This window comes from Pristiophorus japonicus, chromosome 7 (assembly GCF_044704955.1).
Source record: "Pristiophorus japonicus isolate sPriJap1 chromosome 7, sPriJap1.hap1, whole genome shotgun sequence".
In the NCBI taxonomy this organism is placed as follows: domain Eukaryota; kingdom Metazoa; phylum Chordata; class Chondrichthyes; family Pristiophoridae; genus Pristiophorus; species Pristiophorus japonicus.
In genome coordinates, this window is record NC_091983.1 from 140,382,722 (window position 1) to 140,399,199 (window position 16,478).

Consider the following 16,478-nt stretch of genomic DNA (forward strand, 5'->3'; position numbering starts at 1 on the left):
TATCAGCTCGCATACAGCGATGGGCTCTCACGCTGGCTGCTTATGACTACTCCATCCGGCACCGGCCCGGCACTGAGAATTGCGCTGATGAGCTCAGCAGGCTTCCACTGGCCATCACTGAGGGGGTTGCGGAGCAAACCGCCGAGATGGTCATGGCTGTCGATGCCTTTGACAGCGCAGGCTCCCCCATCACAGCCCGCCAGATCAAAATCTGGACAAACAGAGATCCCCTCCTATCCCTGATTAAGAAGTGTGTCCTGACTGTGGATTGGGCGCCCGCACACGGAGCATGCCCTGAGGAAGTCAGACCGTTCCACAGACGGATGGATGAGCTCTCCATCCAAGCCGACTGCCTATTATGGGGCAGCTGGGTAGTTATGCCCCAGAAGGGCAGGGAGGCATTCATCGGGGAACTCCACAGCGAGCATCCAGGCATTGTGCTGATGAAGGCCATTGCCCGGTCACACGTTTGGTGGCCTGGAATTGACTCAGATCTGGAACACTGTGTTCAGAGGTGCACGACGTGTGCCCAGCTGAGTAATGTCCCCAGGGAGGCCCCGCTCAGCCCGTGGCCCTGGCCCACCAGGCCATGGTCACGCATTCATGTTGACTACGTGGGACCGTTCATGGGTAAGATGTTCCTTATTGTGGTAGAAGCGTACTCGAAATGGATCGAGTGCATCATTCTGAATTCATGTACGTCATCCACCACCGTGGAAAGCCTGCGTGTGATCTTTGCAACCCATGGCTTGCCAGACAGCCTGGTTAGTGATAATGGCCCATGTTTCACAAGCTGCGAATTCCGAGAGTTTATGTTGGGCAATGGCATCAACCACATCAGGACTGCACCGTTCAAGCCGGCCTCCAATGGCCAGGCGGAACGTGCGGTCCAAATCATTAAGCAAGGGATGCTCAGGATTCAAGGACCCTCCCTACAATGCCGCCTGTCGCGTCTCCTGCTGGCCTATAGATCCCGACCGCACTCACTCACGGGGGTCCCGCCCGCAGAGCTACTAATGAAACAGACACTCAAAACTCGGTTGTCCCTCATTCACCCAGTCCTGACCGACATAGTTGAGGGCAAGCGCAAGTCACAAAACGCGTACCATGACCGTAATTCAAGGGGGAGATGTATAGAAATAAATGATCCTGTATTCGTCCTCAATCACGCCATGGGGCCCAAATAGCTTGAGGGCACTGTAATTGACAAAGAGGGGAATAGGGTCATCGTGGTAAAACTCAACACTGGTCAGATATGCTGTAAGCACCTGGACCAAGTTAAAAAAAGGTTCAGCATCAACACGGAGGCCTGTGAACGAGCAACAAGAGCAATCAGAAGAATGCACAGTCCCTGCGGTCAGCCTAGACAGGCCGGAATCACCACAGATGACAGACACACACGTCAGTACCCAACAACCAGAGCCCCAACTGCGGCGCTCCATGAGGGAGCGTAGACCACCTGAAAGACTAAACCTATGATCCCAATAAGATTTGGGGGAGGGAGGCGGGGTGGAGGTGATGTCATGTATGTAACCACAATGTAACACCACTGTATTACTGTATACACTCAACCTAGATGCACACCTTGACCACAGGGGACGAACTTGTGGGAGATACTCCTTGCCTGATCACACAGGTATAAAAAGGGAGGTCCCACGCAGGGTTAGCGTATTTGGAGTCCTGTGAATAAAGAGTTAAGGTCACAGAGTGACCTTGTCCCTAGAATGTGCCTCGTGTGATTTCATACTGTAGAGTAAGGACTTTACAGTTTGACTACAGGAGCTGTCTCCTATGATGGGGCTGTTGCTGACTGTATCAGTGATGGATGCTCTTGAGAAGTCTGGTCTCGCGTGGCTTGTACGACTTGTACAGAGCTCGGACAGAAGAAGTACGTGGTCTTGGGAAATGAAACATAGGTACATAACAACCATGTAGGCCCTTTGGTCTGTTCTACCATTCAATTAGATCATGGCTGATTTGCTGCAGTCCTGAACATCAGTAGTATGTCCTGTCGCTGCAATGGGCGGTGCTGACTGAGGGACACACGGGCATCAGCTATAGAACGACTGTCAAGGCTTCCACACGATCATGTACAACAAAGAAAAACTGGCCCCAAATTTCCTGTCAGCAATGGCAACGGATCTTCGGTGCAATGCGACCTCAGTCCATGTTTTGCTGGCAAATGAGCCTCAGGTAGCGGCATAGTTCTGTGATTGATTGTATTGCTAAAACCAGCCTTTTAAATATGCCCTAACCAAGATCCTAAGTAACACTGGCCATCAGACACATACCGGGGACCTTTGTTCCCATAATTGCTAGGGCGTAAAATACGGGAAGCACATGCCGCATTCCCATCCATATACACGCAGGCCTGTCATGTGACCACCTTCACTTCCAGGGTATTTTTGGCAGGTGGAGAAACAGAGAGCGACCTGGTGTAATTTGGTCCTGCCCCAAAATTCTGCCCCCTACCTGCCTAGATTATGGTGTTTTTGCATTGATTTGTGGAAAAAAATTCTGGGCCATTGTGAATATGTTAATTTTCTTAAGTATAGTTTTCCTGTTTCCATAATGTTCTGTAGTGAACACTGATGGACAATAATTTGCAGTCTAAGTGCGCGGTGTGCAGTCGTGCACCGCACAGTACCTTCCAGCAGCAGCGGTCGCTTAGGAGGAAACATTGCTGATGGACCTTTCACAAGACATGTTGCTTTCATCTTCGGGAGCATACGTTGGCACCACTAACCGACATAGAGGTTCCTTAAATACTGTCAGTAATTACTTACCTAAAACTGATTGGTTAGCATCTGACTATGCAAGAAACCAATTGACCAGCATTGGTCAGACAGTTACTAATTAATTAACAACATTTAAGCAGCCTTTGTAGCGAGTAGTGATACCAATTTATGGTCCAGTAGATGGAAGAGATAGTCGATCCGCAAGCGTAACCTGTGGGTTGGAACACTCTGACGAAAGAAATTGACCTTGCCTCACCTCCTTTAACCTTGGTTTATCTATTTAAATAATTCCCAATCCCAAAGTTTCCATCTCCACTGCCTCCAAAAGATGGGCCTGTGCCAAGCAGGCCCGTTGTTTCAGCTTGCTCCTGGCACACTGAACTATATGGGGATGTGGGGATGGTGTGGGAAGGTGGAGTTGAGGTCGAAGATCAGCCATGATCCTATTAGAAACATAGAAACATAGAAAATATGTGCAGGAGTAGGCCATTCGGCCCTTCGAGCCTGCACCGCCATTCAATGAGTTCATGGCTGAACATGTAACTTCAGTACCCCATTCCTGCTTTCTCGCCATACCCCTTAATCCCCCTAGTAGTAAGGACTACATCTAACTCCTTTTTGAATATATTTAGTGAATTGGCCTCAACAACTTTCTGTGGTAGAGAATTCCACAGGTTCTCTGGGTGAAGAAGTTTCTCCTCATCTCGGTCCTAAACGGCTTACCCCTTATCCTTAAGCTGTGACTCCTGGTTCTGGACTTCCCCAACATTGGGAACATTCTTCCTGCATCTACCCTGTCTAAACCCATCAGAATTTTAAACGTTTCTATGAGATCCCCTCTCATTCATCTGAACTCCAGTGAATACAAGCCCAGTTGATCCAGTCTTTCTTGATATGTCAGTCCTGCCATCCCGGGAATCAGTCTGGTGAAACTTCGCTGCACTCCCTCAATAGCAAGAACGTCCTTCCTCAAGTTAGGAGACTAAAGCTGTACACAATACTCCAGGTGTGGCCTCACCAAGGCCCTGTACAACTGTAGTAACACCTCCCTGCTCCTGTACTCAAATCCCCTTGCTATGAAGGCCAACATGCCATTTGCTTTCTTAACCGCCTGCTGTGCCTGCATGCCAACCTTCAATGACTGATGTACCATGACACACCCAGGTCTCATTGCACCTCCCCTTTTCCTAATCTGTCACCATTCTGTTTTTACCACCAAAGTGAATAACCTCACATTTATCGACATTATACATCATCTGCCATGCATTTGCCCACTCACCTAATCTATCCAAGTCACACTGTAGCCTCATAGCATCCTCCTCGCAGCTCACACTGCCACCCAACTTAGTGTCATCTGCAAATTTGGAGATACTACATTTAATCCCCTCGTCTAAATCATTAATGTACAATGTAAACAGCTGGGGCCCCAGCACAGAACCTTGAGGTACCCCACTAGTCACTGCCTGCCATTCTGAAAAGTACACATTTACTCCTACTCTTTGCTTCCTGTCTGCCAACCAGTTCTCAATCGACATCAGCACACTACCCCCAATCCCATGTGCTTTAACTTTGCACATTAATCTCTTGTGTGGGACCTTGTCGAAAGCCTTCTGAAAGTCCAAATATACCACATCAACTGGTTCTCCTTTGTCCACTTTACTGGAAACATCCTCAAAAAATTCCAGAAGATTTGTCAAGCATGATTTCCCTTTCACAAATCCATGCTGACTTGGACCTATCATGTCACTTCTTTACAAATGCGCTGCTATGACATCCTTAATAATGGCGGAACAGGCTCGAAGGGCCGAAGGGCCTACTTCTGCTCCTAGTTCTTATGTTCTCTTATGTGCTTATGTTCTCCTCTGATAGTGACACTATTGTTTTGCCTATTACCCACCTAAATCGTCTAATGCTCACTGCCACTTTAACAATTTTAGATTCTTTGGACCCCAATCATCAGCTTTTCAGCATGTATGTTCATTTCTTCTACACCTCCAGCACTCACAAGGATAGTCTCGGAGCCTTCCGCTTCTTTCTTGAACAATGGCCTAGCCAGACTCGAACCATTCTGCTCCATTTGGCCAAACTCCTTCTCACCCCAAACAACTATTCACTTTCAAGTACAAGGTTTTGCTCATGGAACCTGCTGTGCCTGCCTTTTTGTAGGCTTCGTAGAATATGGTTTGTTTCAATTTGACTCAGGTCCGCTATCTGCTCTCTTCCCCAATTAGATTGATGAATGTTTGTGCCTCACTGCTCTCACTCTGATTTTGAGTATTTTATTGAATGTGCTTCCAAACCATCCTTTACCCTTAAATGGTCCATCTCTGACACTTCCCTTCGCTTTCTAGATTTCTGTTGCTCTCTGTCTGTGGCAATGGGCTTGCCACAGATATTCATTACAAACCCAAAGACTCACAACTACCATAAATCTTCTCACCTTGCATCCTGCAATGATTGCATCCTTTCATCCCAGTTTCTCTTATCCTGTTGTATCTGCTCTGATGACTCCAGTTTTGGCACTATAACTTCTGTAATGCATTTTTTTTCTCAGCTTAGGCTTCCCCTAGGCTGTAATTGACAGAATAGTTTTTTTAATGTCTCTGCTTTTACGGCCTCTCCTTCCTCTCAACAACCACAAGTTCCTCCTCAATTCCTACCTCACGTTTGCAGATCGCTGTTTTGATCCGGAAGTCGCTCATAATGGGGACAGTGACTATACCTGAGGGGCAAAAACGCAGCGGTGACAGCAACTGAGGGGTGGAAATTGGAGGCGGGTGCGGAGTCACCGTCGCGATGATATCATCGCGACGCCACGTCACCACGGCACGCCCCTTCACTGAAAGGAGAGAACCTCCGTGCTTTTAAAACTTCAAGCCACTGAGCCACCAGGGAGGGTTTTGGACGGGCCAGCGGCCTGGCACCCAAGAGGGGATGCCAGACTGCCTGTTGGCGACCAGGCCGAACCCGGGGGCATATTTGTCGGGCCAACCTAGCAGTCATAGAAGGCTACAGCCTCCCTGGACCACCGGGAAAAGCTTGTTTTGGCACCGCTGGGCGGGCTGAAGATTTTCAGAGGTGAAGGTCGCCGTCGGGGGGTAGATTAGCGTTGCGCACGGTGATGACGTGCATACCGCGGATCAGCAGCAGCGGAGCGGTAAAAGGGGGATCGAGGCACCACCGGGAAAACTCGGCAGGGTAATTGGGTTATCAGCGACCATCTCACCAAAGTCGACGGCCACTCCACTCCGCAGCTTGGCCACCGATTTGCGGTGGTAACAGGCCTTAAAGAGAGGGGCAATTTCGGCCCCTAACTGTTTTGTGAATCTCTTTGGAAAAGTTGTGCAGGGCTCAGAGTGCAGCCAGAGGGCAGTGTAGTAAACAGTATTTGACTTCATTTATGTGTGCTGATATTTGTTGCCAGTCCAGCTGATTGATTTATACTGTAACTGTGAATTCATGTCAAATAATACATTATCTTCCTGAAGATGAGTTGAAGAAAACTGGGGTTCAGTTAATCTTTGCTCTAATACTTTATTTTCAATTGAGTGCACAGAAGCAATGGATCATGAGGAATTTCCAATTGCAAAGATAACTATAGGATCAGGGCCGGATTAAGGGCCTGATGGGCCTTGGGCAAACTGATGCAAATGGGCCTATAGTTATGTTTGTTCATGTTGATTACATTACGTGTACGATTCTGATTCTGAGTATGAAAACATAGGCCAGTATATTCTACAATGAAAGCATATATTCTGTATCAAGTAGGTATATATTCTGGTCTAGTAACATTGCAATACTAGATTCCTGTACATATATGCAAATTTCTCTCAATAACATGTGAAATAAAACAGGCTAGTACATATTCTGTTCTGTATACAGGTACATTAGTATATATAGGTACTTTTGTATATAGGTATAAACCAATGTATAGAAGTATAATTCTCGGTCTTGTTTTTCCTCTCTTATTGTCTATTCTATTCAGCCTATTTGGGAGGCCTTATATTTTTTTTCCTACATTTATTTTGTGGGCCTTTGGTGGGCCTGGGGCTGCAGCCCCATCCGCCCCGTGGTTAATCCAATTCTGTATAGGATACCATTACATTTCATATGAAATATTTGATATTTGGTTCTAAGCAATTTAATTAAAATTAATTGTTTCTTGTTTCCCTCCTGCTCTATGTGTCTTGACCCTTCATCTGGGCTTCTCAATTAAAAAAGAACAGATAGTGCTCATTAGTGAGGCATGGCAAAGAGTCCCAGAATGACTCAATTTAGTCATAATGCATGTTAAATTACATATGGGATATCTTTGTGTTAAATGAACAAACTTATGTTACTTTGTATGTTTCAGGAATATTTCTGAGTGGTCCTGATTATGTGTTGAAGTTAAAGTACTAAAATAAACATTTTTAATGTAAGGAGTACTTACTACAGAAATGGAGCAGTGCCCAACAGTATCGAAATTGAGTAAGATTGCGGGGAGAATCACCCCCCCCCCCCCCGCCCCCCCATGTCTGACTGTATAACCTGGGACTGTTTTTAATTCGTATTTGTGCATGAAACACAAAAGGTTAGTGTTATGCTCACAATAGCGTGATGCAACTGAGTACTGTAGACAATGAGTAAATGTGACCTTAGCTCCTTTATTTAAACTCCAGAGTGTTGGTACAGCATGGGAGGCCTGTTTATATACAGTGCTCCCAAGGGATGCTAGGATCCCTTGGGACTCCAAAAGGTAGGCTCTCTGGTGGTGGTGTGATACAGGTTGCCCAGAGTTACATATATAACAGTTAGTATACAGGTACAGCAAGTGATCAGGAAGGCCAATGGAATCTTGACCTTTATTGCAAAAGGGATGGAGTATAAAAGCAGGGAAGTCTTGCTACAGCTATACAGGGTATTGGTGAGGCCACACCCGGAATACTGTGTGCAGTTTTGGTTTCCATATTTGCGAAAGGATATACTTGTTTTAGAGGCAGGTCAGAGAAGGTTCACTCAGTTGATTCTGGAGATGAGGGGATTGACATGAGGAAAGGTTGAGTAGGTTGGGCCTCTACTCAATGGAATTCAGAAGAATGAGAGGTGATCTTATCGAAATGTATAAGATTATGAGGAGGCTTGACAATGTGGATGCAGAGAGGATGTTTCCACTGATAGGGGAGACTAGAACTAGAGGGCATGATCTTAGAATAATGGGCTGCCCATTTAAAACAGAGATGAGGAGGAACTTCTTCTCTCAGAGGGTTGTAACTCTGTGGAATTCGCTGCCCCAGAGAGCTGTGGCAGCTGGGACATTGAATAAATTTAAGACAGAGATAGACAGTTTCTTAACCGATAAGGCACTAAGAGGTTATGGGGAGCAGGCAGAGAAGTGGACCTGAGTCCATGATCGGATCAGCCATGATCGTATTAAATGGCGGAGCAGGCTCGAGGGGCCGTATGGCCTACTCCTGCTCCTATTTCTTATGCTCTTATGTGCTTATGTAAGGAAAGTACAATGTCCAATAAAGGCAAGTAACTGTCTGGAAATTGGAACGAGAGACATTATATATAGAAGGAATATCTAAACCCACTGTTATTCACATCCTGTTTTAAATGGTGTGATTGAATTGGTATGCCCTATGCATAACTTTACACAGCAAGGAATGACTGGCATATTTTCTTCGGTTTCAAAAGTGCTATGTCTGACTCATCTGTGCAGATAAAACAGCTACATTTGTGCACTTTTCATCAGCACCATTTTTTAATACTGAGGCGTCAGAGTGGGTGATTATGGGAGAAGACTGTTGTAATGTAGGTACAATCGGAATTACAATTTCAAAATTTGCAGATGACATCAAATTGGGAGGGGGTATAGTTAATACAGAGAAGGACTGCAACAAAATTCAGGAAGTCATTAATAAACTTGCAGAATGGGCGCGTGAATTGGAAAATGAACTTCCGTATAGACAAGTGAGATGATACATTTTGGTCGGAAGAATAAGGAGGCCAAATACATCTTGGAAAATAACAGGCTGAAATTGGCCCTTTCGATAAGGTCTCTGACCGCCGGAAAGCAGCGGCCACGGGTGGCAGGGAATGGGCGCGGACTCTCCATGGAGAGGTGCCATTTTAGAAATTGCCCTTCCTCAGGAGCGGAGCGGTTTCTGGGACTGCGCCGTCCATTTTCCCACCGCGGTGTGCACGCGCTGATCCCTTACCGTTTGGCGGGGTCCCCTTCGCGAAATTGCCCTCATAAAATTGCCATTTACCTGAAATTGCCCCGCGGGAGCGGCCCCACCACTGGCCGATGCCCCTGACAGCATTTGCTGTCAGTGCACTCTGTGTGAAATGGCGGCGCGGCCGCCCTTAAATGGGAAGGTGCACTGCCACGGCCGCCATGTCATTATTTTCTGTCGGCCAACTGCCAGGTCGGGCCGACAATTAGGCCCCCGGGTTTGACCAGGCCACCAACAGACCCCCTCTTGGGTGCCAGGCTACTGGACTGACCAAAACCTTCCCTGGTGGCCCAGTGGACCTAACTAAACTGAATTGGTGGCCAGGTAGGCCAAACAAAAATTCTCATCGCTCTATGCTTGTTTTTTAATTTTTTCCAATGCCATCATTGATCAGCCCTGCACTCTGTTAGAGTGCTTTGGGCTGATCTTCGTGGATCACAGTTGCCATCACCAACCCGTCGATTTGTTACCTTGCAAGTCCCTCAGCATTGGCCCTTCCCTTTAAGGGAGGTAAGGAGCCTATGAGTCCGGCACCGCTGCACGGGACATTGTGCAGCACTCTGCCGCTACCGTCCTTCTTGCCTCGTTTAGTGCTCCAAGGGAAGTGGTAGCGCTTGATTTAGCATTCCACTTCCTTCCTGGAGAGCTAAGCTGGAAGTCCACGTCCATTGAAATTGGGTAGCACCCGACGATACTTTTGTGCTCCCACAAAAGTTATCGCCCCAAACAGGGCGCTACGCAATTTCTAGCCCATAGTATTTACAGCACAGAAACTGGCCATTCAGCCCAACAGGTCCATGTCAATGTTTATGCTCCAAACAAGTCTCCTCCCACCCATTGTCATTTAACCCCATCAATATACCTTTCTCCCTCATGTATTTATCTAGCTTCCCCTTAAATGCATCTATGTTAGTTGCCTCAACTACTCCTTGTGGTCGCGAGTTCCACATTCTAACCACTATCTAGGTAAAGAAGTATTCCTAAATTTTCCTGAAATCTCTATTGGATTTATTAGTGACTATTTTATATTTATGGCCCTTAGTTCTAGAAACATAGAAACATAGAAAATAGGTGTAGGAGTAGGTCATTCGGCCGTTCGAGCCTGCACTGCCATTCAATAAGATCATGGCTGATCATTCCTTCAGTACCCCTTTCCTGCTTTCTCTCCATATCCCTTGATTCCCTTAGCCGTAAGGGCCATATCTAACTCCCTCTTGAATATATCCAATGAACTGGTATCAACAACTCTCTGCAGCAGGGAATTCCACAGGTTAACAACTCTCTGAGAGAAGAAGTTTCTCCTCATCTCAGTCCTAAATGGCCTATCCCTTATCCTAAGATTATGTCCCTTGGTTCTGGACTTCCCCAACATCGGGAACATTATTCCTGCATCTAACCTGTCCAGTCCCGTCAGAATTTTATATGTTTCTATGAGATCCACTCTCATCCTTCTAAACTCCAGTGAATACAGGCCCAGTCGATCCAGTCTCTCCTCATATATCAGTCCAGCCATCCCGGGAATCAGTCTGGTGAACCTTCGCTGCACTCCCTCAATAGCAAGAACGTCCTTCCTCAGATTAGGAGACCAAAACTGAACACAATATTCCAGGTGAGGTTCCACCAAGGCCCTGTACAACTACAGTAAGACCTCCCTGCTCCTATACTCAAATCCCCTCGCTATGAAGGCCAACATACCATTTGCATTCTTCACCGCCTGCTGTACCTGCATGCCAACTTTCAATGACTGATGTACCATGACACCCAGGTCTCGTTGCACCTCCCCTTTTCCTAATCTGCCGCCATTCAGATAATATTCTGCCTTTGTGTTTTTGCCACCAAAGTGGATAACCTCACATTTATCCACATTATACTGCATCTGCCATGTGCCTGCCCACACACCTAACCTGTCCAAGTCACCTTGCAGCCTCTTAGCATCCTCCTCACAGCTCACACCGCCACCCAGCTTAGTGTCATCTGCAAACTTGGAGATATTAAACTCAATTCCTTCATCTAAATCATTAATGTATATTGTAAATAGCTGGGGTCCCAGCACTGAGCCCTGCGGCACCCCACTAGTCACTGCCTGCCATTCTGAAAAGGACCCATTTATCCCGACTCTCTGCTTCCTGTCTGCCAAGCAGTTCTCTATCCACGTCAGTACATTACCCCCAATACCATGTGCTTTAATTTTGCACACCAATCTCTTGTGTGGGACCTTGTCAAAAGCCTTTTGAAAGTCCAAATACACCACATCCACTGGTTCTCCCTTGTCCACTCTACCAGCTACATCCTCAAGAAATTCTAGAAGATTTGTCAAGTATGATTTCCCTTTCATAAATCCATGCTGACTTGGACCGATCCTGTCACTGCTTTCCAAATGCGCTGCTATTTCATCTTTAATAATTGATTCCAACATTTTCCCCACTACTGATGTCAGGCTAACTGGTCTTTAATTACCCATTTTCTCTCTCTCTCCTTTCTTAAAAAGTAGCGTTACATTAGCTACCCTCCAGTCCATAGGAACTGATTCAGTGTGATAGACGGTTGGAAAATGATCACTAATGCATCCACTATTTCTAGGGCCACTTCCTTAAGTACTCTGGGATGCAGACTATCAGACCCCGGGAATTTATTGGCCTTCAATCCCATCAATTTCCCTAACACAATTTCTCGCCTAATAAGGATTTCCTTCAGTTCCTCCTTCTCACTAGACCCTTGATCCCCTAGTATCTCCGGAAGGTTATTTGCATCTTCCTTCATGAAGACAGAACCAAAGTATTTGTTCAACTGGTCCGCCATTTCTTTGTTCCCCATTATAAATTCACCTGAATCTGACTGCAAGGGACCTACATTTGTTTTCACTAATCTTTCTCTCTTCACATATCTATTGAAGCTTTTACAGTCAGTTTTTATATTTCCAGCAAGCTTCCTCTCATACTCTATTTTCCCCCTCCTATTTAAACCCTTTGTCCTCCTCTGCTGAATTATAAAATTCTCCCAGTCCTCAAGTTTGCTGCTTTTTCTGGCCAATTTATATGCCTCTTCCTTGGATTTAATACTATCCTTAATTTCCCTTGTTAGTCACGGTTGAGCCACCTTCCCTGATTTATTTTTACTCCAGACAGGGTTGTACAATTGTTGAAGTTCATCCATGGTCTCACCTGCAGGTGGAAAATATCTATCCCTATCAAATTCTTTCATAAAGATCTCTATCAGGTCACCACCTCAGTCTGTTCAATCTCCTGACAGGTACAAGCTCTCATTTCTGGTATCATCCTTATAAATATTTTTGCACCAGTGCCTCTATATTCATTTTATAATACGGAGTCCAGATTCTCTGAGGGCGGGCTAAACAAGGTTCTATACAAGTTTAACATAACTTCTCTGCTTTTTAATTCTATCCCTTTAGAAATGAACCCGAGTGCTTTGTTGGTTATTTTATGACCTTATTAACCTGCGTTGCTACATTTTTCAGATGTATGTAAGTGTATCCCTAGATCCTGCTGCTATTTTACTCCATTTAGAAATTGCCCTCTGCCGGAAACGGGACGCACCGTTTGAAGTATTCTGGATGAATCTGCTAAACATAGTGATGGAGGGAATTTGGTGAGCGTAGAAGTCATTGGTAAATAGTGGCTGAGTAGTACAGAAAGTGTATTGTTATCAAACTGAAACTTAATTTTGTTTTCTTTAAAACTAGAAGTCAGTGGTAGTTAACAATCAATCAGCTGTAAATGGGCCCCTGACTTGTTAATTATTGTAGCTGACAGTTGACTGAGTAATTGTAACTAGTGTGTTTCTAAAAGGTATATATTAGAGGGATATCTGCTACAGCACAGAGCTGTGTGTACACGACTGTGTGAGAGGTGGGTGAATGTGGTAAATGGAGTGGTTGGCTAAACAGAGGAATGACGGGAACAAGGTGCTAAGTAATTTAAACCAAGGTCCTACATTAAATAACTAAATATTTAAATAATCAGAGTAATTAATTAGATCTAAGGTGATAAAATTAAAATGAACTAAGTAGAGAATAACAACATTTAAGGGATCAGAATTGCACTAAATAAAAAAATCTGGTATACAAAAATAATTAAATAATAAATAGGAGTAAAAGGATACTAAATTAAAAACATATATATAACATAAATAGATAGAATTTTAAGCTAAATAATGAAACAGCTGAGACCCGTTGCCTGCAATTCCTGCGCCACATAGGAACGCCAGGACGCTTCATGTGTCCTGGATAACCTTCAGTTGCTCGAACTCAAGCTTAGGGTTTCTGAGCTTGAGGAGCAGCTGGAGTCACTGCAGGACCAAGGTAAGTAGTGCTGTGGGGGAGGGTTTAAACTAATTTGGCAGGGGTAGTGGCACCAGAATGAAGCATTAGAGAGAAGATACAAGGCACACAGAGAACTGGGAGAGACAAACAGTATTAGAATAAAGAGGAGTTCAGAAATAAGAGGGATCAAGCAGGGGGGCAGGGAATACGGTTGTGCATAAAAGCCCAGGGCGTGGTACATAAGGCACGGGTAACCACATGGAATTAAGATATAGTGGAAATAATGGAGACCTGGCACAAACAAGGGGAGGAATGGGCACGTAATATTCCTGGCTACAATGAAAGCCTATTCAGGAAAGATAAAGGGAACAAAGGAGAGGTGTGAGATGGCCATATGATCAAAGATACTGTTACAGCACTACAAAGGGATGATGTACTTGAGGGTTCAAAGACAAAATCTATTTGGTTAGAATTAAGGATCAATAGAGGAGCTATTACACTGCTGAGTGTATACTATAGGCCTCCAAATAGTGGGAAGGAGATAGAGAATCAAATTTTCAGCCAAACTGCAGAAAAATGCTGGCGCTTTAGTGATAATGGGGGACTTCAATTATCCCAACATGCACTGGGAAAATAATAGTGTAAAGGGCAAAGAGGTGGAGGAAGTCTTGAAATGTGTTTTCTTTAAATTTGTCTTGGGACGTGGGCGTCGCTGGCAAGGCCAGCATTTATTGTCCATCCCTAATTGCCCTTGAGGAAGTGGTGGTGAGCAGCCTTCTCGAACCTGCACTCCTTGTGGTGGAGGTATTCCTACAGTGCTGTTAGGGAGGGAGTTCCAGGATTTTGACCCAGTAACGATGAAGGAACGGTGACGTATTTCCAAGTTAGGATGGTGTGTAACTTGCAGGTGATAGTGGAGGGGAATTTGCAGGTGAAGGTGTTTCCCTGTGCCTGTTGCCCTTATCCTTCTAGGTGCAAGAGGTCATGGGTTTAGGAGGTGTTGTCGAAGAAGCCTTGGCGAGTTGCTGCAGAGCATCTTGTAAATGGTACACACTACAGCCACGGTTTGCCGGTGGTGGAGGGAGTGAAAGTTTCAGGTGGTGGATGGGGTGCAAATCAAGCGGGCTGCTTTGTCCTGGATGGTGTCGAGCTTCCTGAGTGTTGTTGGAGCTGCACTCATCCAGGCAAGTGGAAGCATTTCCATTACATTCCTGACTTGTGCCTTGTAGGTGGTGGAAAGGCTTTGGATGTCAGGAGGTGAAACACTCGCCACAGTATACACGGCCTCTGACCTGCTCTTGTTGCCACAATATTTATGTGGCTGGTCCAGTTAAATTTCTGGTCAATGGTGACCCTCAGGATGTTGATGGTGGGGATTTGGTGATGATAACTCTGTTGAGTGTCAAAGGGCGGTGGTTGGACTCTTGCTTGTTGGAGATAGTCATTGTCTGGCACTGTGGATAAATGTGAGATTATCCACTTTGGGGGCAAAAACGCGAAGACAGAATATTATCTGAATGGCGGCAGATTAGGAAAAGGGGAGGTGCAACGAGACCTGGGTGTCATGGTTCATCAGTCATTGAAAGTTGGCATACAGGTACAGCAGGCGGTGAAGAAGGCAAATGGTATGTTGACCTTCATAGCTAGGGGATTTGAGTATAGGAGCAGGGAGGTCTTACTGCAGTTGTACAGGGCCTTGGTGAGGCCTCACCTGGAATATTGTGTTCAGTTTTGGTCTCCTAATCTGAGGAAGGACATTCTTGCTATTGAGGGAGTGCAGTGAAGGTTCACCAGACTGATTCCCGGGATGGCGGGACTGACATATGAGGAGAGACTGGATCAACAGGGCCTTTATACATTGGAGTTTAGAAGGATGAGAGGGGATCTAATAGAAACTATAAGATTCTGACGGGACGGGACAGGTTAGATGTGGGAAGAATGTTTCCGATGTTGGGGAAGTCCAGAACCAGGGGACACAGTCTGAGGATAAGGGATAGGTCATTTAGGACTGAGATGAGGAGAAACTTCTTCACTCAGAGAGTTGTTAACCTGTGGAATTCCCTGCCACTGAGAGTTGTTGATGCCAGTTCATTGGATATATTCAAGAGGGAGTTAGATATGGCCCTTATGGCTAAGGGGATCAAGGGTTATGGAGAGAAAGCAGGAAAGGGGTACTGAGGTGATTGATCAGCCATGATCTTATTGAATGGTGGTGCAGGCTCGAAGGGCCGAATGGCCTACTCCTGCAGCTATTTTCTATGTTTCTATGTTTCTATGTTGTGTGGCGCGAATGTTACTTGCCATTTATCAGCCAAAGCCTGTATATTGTCCAGGTCTTGCTGCATGCAGGCACAGACTGCTTCATTATCTGAGGAGTTGCGACTGGAACTGAACATTGTGCAATCATCAGCGAACATCCCCACTTCTGACCTTATGATAGAGGGAAGATAATTGATGAAGCAGCTGAAGATGGTTGGACCTAGGACACTGCCCTGAGGAACTCTTGCAGCGATGTCCTGGGGCTGAGGTGATTGGCCTCCAACAACCACAACCATCTTGCTTTGTGCTAGGTATCACTCTAGTCAGTGGAGAGTTTTCCCCCTGATTCCCATTGACTTCAAATTTTACTAGGGCTCCTTGATGTCACAGTCAGTTATTCATAGAATCATAGAATGATTACAGCACCGAAGAAGGCTATTCCACCCGCCGAGCTCGTGTCGGCTCTCTGCAAGAGCACTTCATTTAGTCCCACTCCCCCACCCTTACCCCAGTGCTCTGCAATTTTTAAAAATTCAGGTACTTATCTAATTCTTTTTTGAAAGCCACGATTGAATCTGCCACGATTGAATCTGCCCCCACCACCCTGCGTAAAAAAGATTTTTTTCATGTCATCTTTGGTTCTTCTGCCAATCACCTTAAATCTTTGTCCTCTGGTTCTCGACCCTTCCGCCAATGGGAACAGTTTCTATCTACTCTGTCTGGAACGTTCATGATTTTGAACACCTCTATCAAATCTCCTCTCAACCTTCTCTGCTCTAAGGAGAACATCCCCAGCTTCTCCAGTCTATCCACATAACTGAAGTCCCTCATCCCTGGAACCATTCTTGTAAATCTTTTCTGCACCCTCTCTAAGCCCTTCATATCCTTCCTAAAGTGCGGTGCCCAGAATTGGACACAATACTCCAGTTGAGGCCAAACCAGTGTTTTATACAGGTTCATCATAACTTCCTTGCTTTTGTA